Source organism: Crinia signifera, chromosome 7 (genome assembly GCF_055691185.1).
Source record: "Crinia signifera chromosome 7, ASM5569118v1, whole genome shotgun sequence".
NCBI classification, from domain to species: Eukaryota; Metazoa; Chordata; class Amphibia; order Anura; family Myobatrachidae; genus Crinia; species Crinia signifera.
In genome coordinates this window covers 88206948-88220278 of record NC_139223.1, presented here as the reverse complement: position 1 = coordinate 88220278, position 13331 = coordinate 88206948, and the positions used below count along the sequence as shown (strand labels likewise).

At 44.1% G+C, this 13331-nt stretch overlaps 1 protein-coding gene across 11 annotated transcripts in view; it reads right to left on the bottom strand.

Annotated features, from left to right (window-relative positions):
• Positions 1-4091, bottom strand: part of LOC146020380 (ubiquitin carboxyl-terminal hydrolase 22-A) — an 83275-nt gene extending 79184 nt beyond the window's left edge. For 2 of the 11 annotated variants that reach the window (XM_083153459.1, XM_083153463.1), the window contains exon 1: positions 3774-4091. The gene's annotated coding sequence lies outside the window, so the exon portion shown is untranslated. Of the gene's footprint in view, positions 1-1086; positions 1106-3773 lie in introns of those variants that run through there. The other 9 variants (XM_083153460.1, XM_083153465.1, XM_083153464.1 and 6 more) reach the window with 6 other exon arrangements.
• Positions 4092-13331: the final 9240 nt, after the last annotated feature.

Genomic DNA, 13331 nt, shown 5'->3' with positions numbered 1-13331 from the left:
GAAACCATGGTTAATGGTTCAAGACGGATAACTGAAATTGGGGTTTTTTTTTGTGTAAATAACATTTGGACCAATATAAACTTAAGGGCCCGATCCATTAGTGCAAGGTATCGCATGAGGAACCTTGCATGCGGTACCCCACCAACCCACATGGCAGCTCCCAGGTTGCTGGACTGCATATGATACATCATACGATGGATCATTGTGGCAGCCAGTGAGACCTGTAATCACAATGCAATGTGCACGGGAACATGCCCCACATTGCAAGAAAAGGACATGCAATGTGACACTTCATTCGTTTGTTCCATCACAACAATTCGCCAGTACCGCATGAAAAGTGCCAATATTATCTATTTATTAAAAGTTATTTACATATTCCACAGCCCCAGTGGAGCTTACAATCTAAGTTCTATGCCACATATACATGTACTCACATTAATTCTAGGGTTAATTTTTGTTGGAAGCCAATTAACCTATATTTTTGGATTGAGTGACGAAAGTGGAGGAAACCTACACAAGCATGGGGAGAATATACAAACTCCACAGTTAGGACCATGGTGGGAGTAGAACCCATGACCTTAGCGCTGTGAGAAAGTAATGCTAACCATTACACCATCTGTGCTGCCTGGATGGGAGCCTTTACAGCAATATACTGTAGCACAACACAGCAGTTCATCCTTGCCGGTATGCTACATCTAAGTTAGTTCACATTGTCCAGTTATTTTTGGTAGTTTTCATTAGAAAACTAACTGTTAACGCATATTTTTTCCTGTGTTGCCTGTTATTCATAAGTTGCTATTTGAGAAAAAAAACACCCATGTAATCCTTTGAGCAGCACATGGGTTTTCTGTAGCAATACACAAGCTCTAGGCAATGGTTTAAAAAAATAAAAATAAATAATTGAGGATTATAAAACACATTGTTGGTACCAGTCTTCAAATTGTTTCCTAAGGATAACATTTGTAAACCATTAAAAGCAATTAGGTATATTACATTGTTTAAGAATGTTCCCCAACTAGACCCATCAGTGCCTCTATGGTCTAGTCCAGTGGTTCCCGAAGGGTCTGCCGTATTTAGGACACTTACATGGGTGGTTTGGATTCGTTTTCCAGGACCAATTCAATTAGTTATGGTTATAAATAAGCAAAACCAGTGCTTATGGCTTCCCGTAATAACATGTGGACAAACAGAAACACATCTGATCACGCAACACATAATTGTACCCAAGGATGACATATAAAACACACTTTACTTAATTACATTTTTTTTATCTTTTCCCTAAAACTCTCAATAATGAAAATTTTGGCCTAGGGTTGTTCTGCTTAAAAAATAAAACTGATACTCTAAAGGCCCCATGATTTTAAGATTTTGGGAACGACTGGTCTAATCCAATGGTTCCCAAACAGTCCTCAAGGCACCATCTCTGGTCGCTGATGAAAACTGGACACTGAGCAATATATTGCACCGTGTGTACACAGCTTAACAGTCCAGATTTTAAGGACTAGGATGTCATGAGGACCAAGTATGGGAAAATCTGGTCTGGAAAAGATGCCACTCAATTAAGAGATGATAATTTACAAAAGCCTTTTTACTTGAGGATGCTGTCATGCAATGTTTTCATTAACTAAATTATGAAAAAAAGAGACATGCATTGCCAATTTGCAAGATTCAATGAGTGTTCACTTAGCTGTACACAACCAAATTCTAGCTGAATACAGGTCAGCACCACATCTACTTCGCAGAGAGGAAATTAACAATTTAAGACTGATGGTTAACAGATTTGCGGTGGCTCCCTTGAGAATGGAGCTATGATCAGTAAATGTGATCGGATTAATGTAGACTATAGAATAATATGTTTCATTGGATCAATACAACTATGAGCACATGCAAAGTGAGGATGTGCATTGTGGCTTTGATGGATTATATCAATTTTAGAAATCATTGCAATTAACTTGCCCCCCTTGTACCCTGATTTTTGCCTGGAACTTGTGTTGGTTTGTACATAGACCCTATGTGGCTGCAAACAAACAAAAAAAAACATTAAATCTGCAAGTACAAAGCTATGGTAAGCGCATGCAGCTGCACTTACAGGCATCATTTGCTGGTAATTAAATTGACCCCATAGTGTTGTCTGCGCACAATGACTAATCAAACATGATTGTGTATGGTGAAAGGAGCATCAAAATGGTGTAATATAAATTAGAAGTTTGCATTTAGAAACCTAAACACCTAGTGGTAGTGATAGACCTTGGGGCGAGATGTATTAAGTGGACAAAATACCAATCAGCTCCTATCAATTTTCAAGTACAGCCTGTAGCATGGCAGTTAAGGCCCCATCCACTAGTGGGAGTCATCGCATGCGATACCTCACCAACTCCCCTGGCAGGATTGCATACGAAACATCGTATGCGATCCAAGCAAAGACTGCAATAAACAGTCATGGCAGCCTCATCAGATCTGCATTTGTGATGAGGGGGGGGGGGGGGGGGGTGCGTCTTTGGCCTAGTACATCTCATTGAGAGATAAAGTACACAAACTTTGACCCCCCCCCCCCATAGTTTTCAAAGCTACATGTGACAGCTTAATTTTTGATAGAGCCATACATGTGTGTTATACTAGCATAAATTAGTTCAACAATCTCAGATTCTGACAGGTGCTTCTTGAAATCTCAATGAAAACTATACTTAGATGGACAGCCTATTAATTTCTATGTATGAGTTAAATGTAAATGGTTAAGGGCAGTAGACTAGAAATGTAGCACGGTTTCAAAAGCATGTGGCTGCTTAAGAAGTGTTTTGTTTAGGGTATTTTTTATACAATACACATAGCTGTTGTGACAATCAAGAGAAAGCAACATAGCAATTCCTCTCCACAACATAGATGGGTATTTTTGAGGGCTCAGCTGCATTGTAGGATGAATAATGTGCTTTCAGGATACTGGGAAATCACCACCTAATGGAACATTAGAGGATTACAAAAGGTGGTAACAATTTCATTTTCCAAAGAAAATCTCAAATACTGTAGCAAAGGAAAGAAGAAAAATAAAATAAAAAAAAGGTCTGGCAGTCCCAAGAGGCGATCCATCGTCACAGGCGACACACAAGCTACAGCAGTAGCCTCCTTTATGTGTCTGGGGTACTATATAGAGCATGTACACGTACAGGGGAGGAAAATCTGTCAGTCATACTACATAATGTTTGGTGGTTTGCGACATGTGAGGCATGGGCACAGCAACCAGGATTAGTCACCGTGCACTATTGTAGCTCTATAGGCAAGAGTGCCAGGCTGCAGCACAGGGGAGCATGCTATTCCACCATACACATCTGGAGACTACATTTTATGCGCAGGAAGACACACCCGGCCTGCTACATATATGTGTATATATACTGGGGTGCTACAGTGACACCAGCACCAGTCCTTTGTGGGCAGCAGCGTGCGGTGCATATAGACGCAACATTGTATCTACTGAGATGCTCCCGGGCCAGGTATTTACATCCGCCCTGACACAGCCAGCCAATTCTCTCTGCGATCTCCTATGCTGTGAGATGGGATCTGCATGGCTCAGGGCAGGGGAAGCGCCATACAGGGCAGATGGGTTTCATCACACAGCCCAGTACAAGCCATAGGTGGCTCGGTGGGTAAGTGCACCGCCTGAGCTGTGTGCAGGATGATGGTAAACACTGTCCGCCCCTGTCCCATGCCGGAGACACGGAGCCCCCGCACCTCCCGGCATGACACAGGTGCCTGTTACAGAGATGTACACAATCCCATACCTGCTCCGTACCCCGTACCTCCACCCTGTGGGGTCGCTCCCCAGCTCCCTCCTCCTACTCGTGTCTCCGCCTCACCCGCCTGGGATGCAGACAAAGCGCCTGACGCGGCGGCGTTGCGCACGAGGAGGGGGGAGGCTCCGGTCCAGGCCGGTACACAGTCGGCAATGACACGTCCCTGGGCGCAATCCCAGCGGCCTCCTGTAATCGCCAGGACTATCACCCGTCTCCCCCAGGCTCCGTAGGCGAAGCAGTCCAGGAATCCCACCTCTCCCGCCGGCCGCGCCACACGACGAGGCAAGGACCGCCTCCTCCCGGGGCCTTTCATTCCAAACTACATTGCGATTGGCTGGACAGGTTGCCACTCCAAAAAGTCCCCGCCCATTAGGCACTGTTCAAGGCTTTCTGCGCAGTTAGAGGGCGTGCTCACTGTCAATCACAACTGCCGGCCGCGCCCAGATGTGACGAGACGGTTATTTTATCAGCTCTGTATTGGTTAAAGGAGACGTCGCTCGTGTACTCTCCTCGCGAATGATGATATTGATTGGCGGAGTAGCACGTCTATCGCAGAACAAGTGCTACTGCCGGGTTCCGCCTTCTCTGGGCCGGCTGCGCATTGTGATATCACGTCCGCTTTAGTGAGGTCACCTCCTCGGCTCTTTCATTAAAGGAGGAAGTGCTCATGGATGTGCGGCTGACTAATGTGCGGTTTCCAGCCATGGTTTACGTTCCTTCCTTTTACCTATCTATGATAGCGGTGCTGTGACAAATGTGCTAGGTGGGCAGTGCGAAGTAACGGCGTAATAAGCCGTCTTTGACGTGTAGAAGAATAATTGCACAGCAAGGTTTGGTAGGGTCCAGTTGCATTGTACTTTGAAATAACAGGTCTTCCTCGTTACGTCGGTACTTCCCTCAGTGCCTATTTTGGGACCAAAATTGTTGGTACTCTTTGGTATTTACTCTTTTTTTTTAACGAGTGAGTCTGTTGTCTCGCCAAATGCAAACGGTTAATCTTTGTATAGCAACATTAATGATGTGTCCGTATTTGAATTAGGTTAGAGGAGCCCATAGACGGTCCGTTCCCGGACCGTCCGTTTTGTACTATGCGATGCGCGCTCCCGCGCATCACATAGTACGGTACAAAAAGTATGTGCTGCACATACTTTTTGTACTAGCTATACATCGCATCGGATGGCATTGCATGCACTAGGCATGCGATCCGATGCGATGCGTGCTAATTAAGACCCAAACGGATCCGTTAAACGGACCGTGTATGGGCCCCTTAGGTCTAGATCAGTGGTTCCCAACCTTTTTTCTCTCCCGTACCCCTTGATTAGGCTTTTCAGTTATAAGTACCCCTCCTCTCAATTTGAAATATCCACAGTATTTATGAGTGGAAGTGAGCAGTATGCGTGTCCTAATATTAAGGATTAGCCTCCGGAATCAGGTCCCTCTTTGTCTGGCCGCTGGCTTTGTATTGTCTCCAGAGTTCCCGCTAATGGCTGTAAAATGAATGCTTCTTCCACCCATGTCAGTGCGGGGCAGATTTTTGCATGTAGCTCTCAGTGGATTGCTGGTTGGGCAAAAGCACGAGGAGACGCCGATGACGCTGCAGATGGAACCGGAAATGACACAACGTGGTTCGTCTCCATGTCAATGGTAGACTTCTTTTGCAATTGGGAGACTTTTCTTCTTTCGCCATTACCAATATTATTTTCAAGTACCCCCAACTGGTCTGCAGAGTACCCCAGATTGGGAACCACTGGTCTAGATCATAGTTTGAGAAAGGACACCTCAAAAGAAAGGACTTGACACAGCACACTGGCGAGGAGCAGGGTCCAAACAGGGTCCTGCCTCTGGCACTATGGCGTGGATAGTTACAAGTGTGAGGCCACTGGCCTTTGTGCCTTACCCTGGCATTGCATGCAAAGGTGGATTGGCCATAGATTCCCGGGAGGCTGACGGTATTTGAGATATTTGTGCTATTCGGGGGATTATGATGATGAGTTGTTTGTCTGCTTGATGGTGGTTTCGGGGTCTGTTATCAGTCTCAGCAGGGGGAAATAAGGGGTATTGAGGCAGATGTATTAAGCCTTAACAAGAGATAAATGCAAGGGTGATAGAGAGATAAATGTCCAGCCAATCAGCTCCTTACTGACTTTTTCAAACACAGCCTGTAACATGGCAGTTAGGATGTGATTCGCTGGACATTTATCTCTTTATCACCCTTGAATTTCTCTTGTTAAGGCTTAATACATCTGCCCCATTATTTGAAATGTGAACGTTTGCCACAGCAGCTGAAAGATCTGGGGGCCACTAGACTGCCAAGTGTATCGAAACTCAAGGGCTTCCACACAGGTATAATGATGGATTAACCCTGCCTATTTTGTTGTTGATGCCGCCTACGTTTGGTGCCACTCGCATGTGGCCACTTCTAGAGATTTTTCCAGGACCACTATTAGTTTCCAATCCGCCCCTGATTGCATGTGACATTGTGGGGCATGAAAGTTCCTCAGATTCCCTTGCTATTCGACTGCTATACAATCTTTGCTATCTCTGTACTTCTTACATACAATTCATGCTATATACATTCGATTTGCACTATATAATCATTGCTGCCCTGTCTATCTGGGTTTCGATTTGTGCTGTCACAGGAGCGCGCATCGGGATCGCAAGCTAAAAAACCTGTGCGATCTGCATGCGATTTTGACTATATAGTCAAAATCTCCTGCTGGATTGTACCATGTGTACACAGCATAAGTCTGCTGTGTCTTGCAGATTGATTTAGTTATGATTGCTTATCTTTTGGTCCTATAAGATTAAACCTTTAAACCTTTTTAATATATTTATAAAAAAAAAATGTTTAGGCTGTTAGTAATTACAGGTCGAGTATCCCGTATCCGAATATCCGTTATCCAAATTATTCCGAAATACGGACTTTCCAGAAAGTGACATTTTTTTTTTTTTTGCTAAAAACTCACTGGGGACATTTGTAACAGCATCACTGGGGACATGATATGTAACTGGCACTATATATGTGCAAGACAATGATTGCTTGGCATTCAAATTCAGTGCTGAGATAGTACACAAATTTTGTTTCACGTTTTGAAACCTTGTTTTTTGAACAATTAAAATATATTTGTGTGTATTTTATGTGGTAATAAAATATATTTGTGTGTATATTATGTGTTTACACAGCATAAATGCAAGATACTTCAAAATACATCATTAAAATATTAAAATATTCCGAAATACGGAATAATCCGTTATCCAAAATTCTCCTGGTCCCGAGCATTTTGGATACGGGATACTCAACCTGTATCACTACCAATTGCAGGGTCACATACTGTATGATGTGAGCAATTTAATTAGGAATGCTAAACTCTGTACTATAATAGTTTTAAAGAGAAAAACCTAAGCACTGGCATATTCCATAAATGAAGTATTCAAGTAGATTACTCCACACACCGGGCTCATAATGACAATTTTGGCTAGTCAAAACAGTGGCTTGGTGGAGGTGCGTGCACCCATGACAATAGATGGTAATCACCTTGATAAGACAAAAGGAAATTACTCTCTTTTGACTCTTTCATCCTACCCTCCAGATAATTAAAACATAATGTTTATTAATCATTTAGATTGGCATCACATCTAATGGGACACAGAGTGCAGCAATAGAAAGATAATATAATACAAAACAAATAGCATCCATATAGCCAATGCAATATACAAACCTAGAGATACATTGAAATACCAGTGCCGCCGCGCTGTGCGGGTTCAGGGCCCACGTTTTTAACTACCTGGGAGGGAAGGAGGTAAAGCCACTGCCAGTATTCTATTAGACTCGGAGGGAGGCAGTGCTGCTGGCCGGAGGCAGCTGGTGGTGGAGAGAGGTGGAGTTGCTGCTAATGCCACTCCATGTTGGGGGGAGGAAGAAGGGGATGCAGTTGAAATCCTGGCGTTCAAAATCCAGACGCCGACATACCGACAATTTCTCCCTCCGTCGGTGTCCACGACACCCATAGAGGGAGAATAAATTAGTGTAGCGAGCCCGCAAGGGGGGGCAATCCACGCCGCCCCCCCCCCTTGTCGGGATTTTGAACACCGGGATTCCGACCGCCGGGATTTCGTATGTATTCCGTAAGAAGACCCGCTGTCTGGAGCTGCCAGAAACATGAGATGCACCATGAGGGGGGAGGGTAGAGGGCTTGCTGCTGTTGGAGGCTTCAGACCCAGTGATGGTAAGCATCCCTCCATCTGGTCAGTCTCTTTGCCCCCCACCCTTCTATGCTGCTCCCCCTGTCCGTGTATGCCTGCCAATCTTTTATCTATGCCCGCCACTATCGATGTTGCTCTTTCCACATCTCTCTTTGCTCCCCCCTGTCTGTCAGCCTATACCCCCATATGGTGGCATCTGTCCATATTTCCATCAATCTTGCTGTTTCCTCGTGTATGCCTCCATATGTTGCACTATCTGTCTGTCCCTGTCCCAAGTTTGCCCATGGCCTCCGTCTGTCAATCTATGCACCCTCTCTGTGCTGTAATCAGATCATGTGTCCTGCTTGCTTCCCCTCGCCCTAGTTGTTTCTCCCTATTTCCCCACGACATGGTCTTTCCCTCCCACTGACTCTCTCTACTGATAATTTTTCTCTTCCTGACACTCTCCCCGATATTCTCTTTCCATCCCATTAAATCTCCTAGCCCCACACCCCACCCCCTAATATTCTATCTATCTCTCTCTCTACCTGACCCTTTCTCAGTGAGACTTCCTCTCTTCCTAACACACTCACTCTCTCTCTCATTCTGTGACACCCTCTTTCTTTCTCTACTTAACACATTTACTTTATTACTCCCTTTTTCTCACTCCTGCTAGCACCCCTCACCTCCTCTCACACACACAATCTCTCTCCCTCCATTTTCTTTCATTCCCTTTTCCAGTGAATCCAACTCTTTCTCCCTGACCACCTTTCTTTGTTGCTCCATTTTTTCTCTTTTTCCCCAACACCCTCTTTGTCTCCAACTCCCCTTACTCTTTTCTTCTCCACCCCCCTACAGAGCATTGTAGTTATAGCGGCTCGGGGAGGTTGCCACACAATTCTAGTTACACCCTTGAATTTAACACAATATTATTATCTAAATCCTTAATATGGAATCATAGACCTTGAGATGTGAGAAAATAACAGTAAGATAATGTATTCCCTTATATAATATGGAGTGTGTGGCTGCTGCGTATCATGTGTACTGTAAGTACAGTGATATTGACTTAGTATATCTGCTACAAGTAGTAGAGACCCACAATGCATGAAGCAAATCCAATGAGAGTGCCAAATTTATGAATGCATTATGAGAAGAGAAATCGCACTGTTGGTGCTGCTGCCTGCTGTACCTCACACTGTTGGTGCTGCTGCCTGCTGTACCTGGCATTTGAACCACAGTGAACGGCTGTGAGAGATTCTCCTTGTTTATTTTCAGTGCCTTCGGATATACTTTATATCTGCTTTCCAACTGATTTCATCTATCTAGTTTATAGCAATATTTACCACTGGTGCTATCTGATAATGTGACACATGTAGATGAAGTGATGTAGAGCATGGGGTTCCCAAACTCGGTCCTCGGATCCCCACACAGTTCAGGTTTTCCAGGTCACCCGGCAGGGGCATAGGTGCATTCATTATTCATTGACACATTTTAGATGATCCACAAGTGGAGCTAATTATTTCATTTGTGATTCTGTGAGGAGACCTGCAAAACATGCTCTGCGTTCAATCCTCAGAGGCAAATTCCTTCGCAAATGGACAAAACCATGTGCACTGCAGGTGTAACGTGCAGAGAGAATTAGATTTGGGTGACTTATTTTGTTTCTGTGCAGAGAAAATACTGATTGCTTCATTTTTACACTGCAATATAGATCTCACTTTGAAGTAAAACCCCACACAAATCTAATTCTCTCTTCACAAATTACATTTGCCCCACCTGCAGTGCACATGGTTTTATTTAAGAAGGAATTTGCCTCTGAGAGTGAACCAGAATAAGGCCCAGAGTTTAAGGACCTATGAGAACCAGTTTGTGTAGTGTATTTTCCATAATCGTACATGCTCAGAAAGTTAATGCATAGACGTTTAGTAATGCAGGTGAACACATGCTTATTGTATATATCAAACTTTGTGATTGGAGGAGTGGAATCTCAACTAGACAATTTTGAAACAAGTGCAGCCCATAACACTCAAGTTAGTGGATACTGTATATGTCTGCTTGGTACCTTGTTCCTTTGAGCGTTACAGGTAACAGGGGCGTAACACTCCATTTAATGGGTGTGCCTGGGCAAGCGGCTGCAAATTTCTCCATATTTCTTTCACCCTCCTTTTTTGCATTATTTTCTAATCTTTTTTTTTTTTACGAATACTACATATGCATATATATATATATATATATATATATATAAGAGAAAGCACTCCGGCACACGGATGGTAGTTGAAAAAAATGAAGACTTTTATTGTACAATCACATTGCACAAAAATGACAACTGTACACCTGACAGCCGTTTCAACTGCGTACTCGCAGTTTTCATCAGTACGCAGTTGAAATGGCTGTCTAATCTATTTATGGTCCTGGCACCGGAGCTATTTCTTCATCATTATAGAGTGCCATCCTGCAAACCGTGCTGTATAGATATATATATATATATATATATATATATAATATACTTTTTATTTTTCTCTTTATTGTGTTTAGTAAAAAAAAAACGAATAGCCATATTTGTAAGGCTACTTTATGGTGACCAGTTATCTGTCTATATATTCTGCTGTTTTCTAAGCATTTCTATAATGTACTGGCCTTTTTGAGGTAATTGTCTTTGGCTATTCTAATAAAAAATACGTAAAAAAAAAAAAATGTGTGTTATATAAATAACTGGTAATAAATAAAATGATTGTCTTTTTTGCTCATATATTTCTTCTTGTGCCCAGAAACTAAAGCCTGAGTTAAAAGCTCAAAACACTAATGGGTATATACAATTACAGTCAAAACTGCCGTTTTGTCAGAAATAAGTCAGTTTCCGACTGGTTTAGGTCAGAAGGGGTTCCGACCTATTCAATATGTTTTTTTTTTTTTTTCGACAGGTCGGGATGCTCCGACCTGTCAGAAACCATGTGAATTGGCGGAATTGATGAAAACATGGTCAATTCCGTCATCTTTTAGCCCCGTTTCCGGCAATTTCAATCCGACTTGAAAAAATGTTGGATTGACTCAGGGAGGACAGCGCCGGGCAAGCAGCAGCTCACCTGGCACAGTCTGCCTTCCTCTTGCACCCTCCACTGTTGCTCACCGGGTCCTGTTGCCAGGCCGGATGAGAGCAGCTCACTCTGCACTGCCTTACCTGCCACCATCACTCACTCTGCGCTGGACAGGTGAGAAGCAGCAGCAGGCAAATCCAATATTCAGATTTGGCCGCTGATTGAATAGGTAGTGTTGGATCTATTCTGACAATTGAAGGTCGGAATGGATCCAACACTAATTGAATATACCCCTAAAAGTGAGTTACATTCATCTCAAAATTGATCAGTGTGAATGGGCCTTTTAAGCAAAGTTGAAAAGGTGCGTTTTTGACAAAAATCACTTTGCATTAAGAGGGTTATTCTGGTTCACGTGCAAAGGCATATTCACGCTGATGGACAAAACCATATGCACTGCAGGTGGGCCTGATGTAACGTGCAGAGAGAGAGTTACATTTGGGTGGGGTATGTACTTCAAACTGATATCTATATTGCAGTGTAATGCTGTGTACACACGGAGGCTATAGGGGCTGAAATCGCTGGAAATATGGTCGCTGGCGACCGTATTGCCAGTGATTGGGTGTGTGCCCCGGCGATAAATCGCCGGGTGCGTGCTCCCGTTTTCAGCCCCTTGCTAATCGCTGGTCACAGGAGCTTGCTCCTGCGACCAGCTGATTACCTCTGCGGCACCTCCAGCAGAGGTTCCTTTTCATCAGCGACCATCTCTGGTCGCTGATGAAAAGGAGACACTGGGCAATATATTGCTCAGCAATAAATTGCTAGCAATATATCTCCCCCCGTGTGTACGGGGCTTAAGAATAAAACAGACAGTATTTACCTTGCGCAGTAACAAAATAACTCATCCAGATATAACTCTCTCTGCACAAGTTACATCAGCCTCATCTGCAGTGCATATGGTTTTGTCCATCTCGGAGTGAATTTGCCTTTGCAAGTGAACCAGAATAACCCCCTAAATCCTTTTTAAATGCCCAAACAGAAAGAGAAAATGGAATGCTAATGCACACATACTTTTGATTCCCAAAAATTGTCCCAGCAACACCCCTGCTTCTATGAATGCAGCCCATTCCTCCCAACCCCACAATGCTGCTCTTTATTCATCAGGCAGCAGCAGGGGGTAACTGTGTACAACAACACAAAGCCCTTTTTGCACAGGTGCAGATTACTGACCATTTGCAGTCTGCATCTTCCCCTCTAGTGCACTGACCTCTGATACCCCTTTCAGACTGCACTTATTACTGAGTAAAATGCTGTTTTTTTACTGTTCAAAACGGTAATATGGGCAGTGTGAAAGGTCCGTTTTGAATTCACCGGTTCAGGAAAACCGGTAATTCAAAACGGTTATAAACCAGGGTCCTACCCTTTTCAGTGTCCCTGTGTAATGTGATGGGACAAAATGGCAATGAAACTGTAATACCCCTTTCAGACCGCAGTTAAACAGGTAATATACAGTTTAAGATATGCAGTGTGAAAGGCGTTAAGGCTGTCTGACCCATTTTTAAAAACGTTTTAAATTTAACCGGGTCAATGCCGTTTTTGTGGTGTGAAAGCAGCATGACTAATGCTGGCCACACATCAAACCAACTTTCCTCCAACCATCCAACTAGTTGCTTGGATGGAATAAAAATATAGTACTGGATGAGAGCAAAGGACAATCAGAAATGTGCTCACAAACTCAGTGAAATAGACAAAAACATTGGCACTCTTTACCTAGCACGGCGCCCATCGCGGCCATCGCATGCACTAAAGTAACGGGTGCGACTCGATGCCCGCGATTTCCCATAGGGAACAATGTTAAAAGTCTCATTGGACGCGATTTTAGTGTTCAATGCCTCAATGCTCGCGATTTTTCCATAGGAAACAATGTTAAATGGGCCACAGAGCCCAAATAGTCCCCCTGAAGTCTGAAATGGCCCCCACAATTGTTAACGCCACCCCACGATCAACGTGAACCCGAAGCGTGGCCAGCGCAGCGTGCCCGCGAGGGGCGGCGGTACGCGTCCTCTGACCTTTTCATACCCCCACTATCCACGTCGGCGTGGAGTTGAGAATAGAATAGTGTGGCGAGCGCAGCGAGCCACCAAGCCCGAAGCGTGGCGAGCGGACGCGGATACCTTCACAGGTAAACACGTCCCTTCGCGGGCTTCACAGGTATCCGCGTCCCCTCGCCACGCTTCGGGCTCGGTGGCTCGCTGCGCTCGCCACACTATTCTATTCTCAACTCCACGCCGACGTGGATAGTGGGGGTATGAAAAAGTCGGAGGGCGCGTAC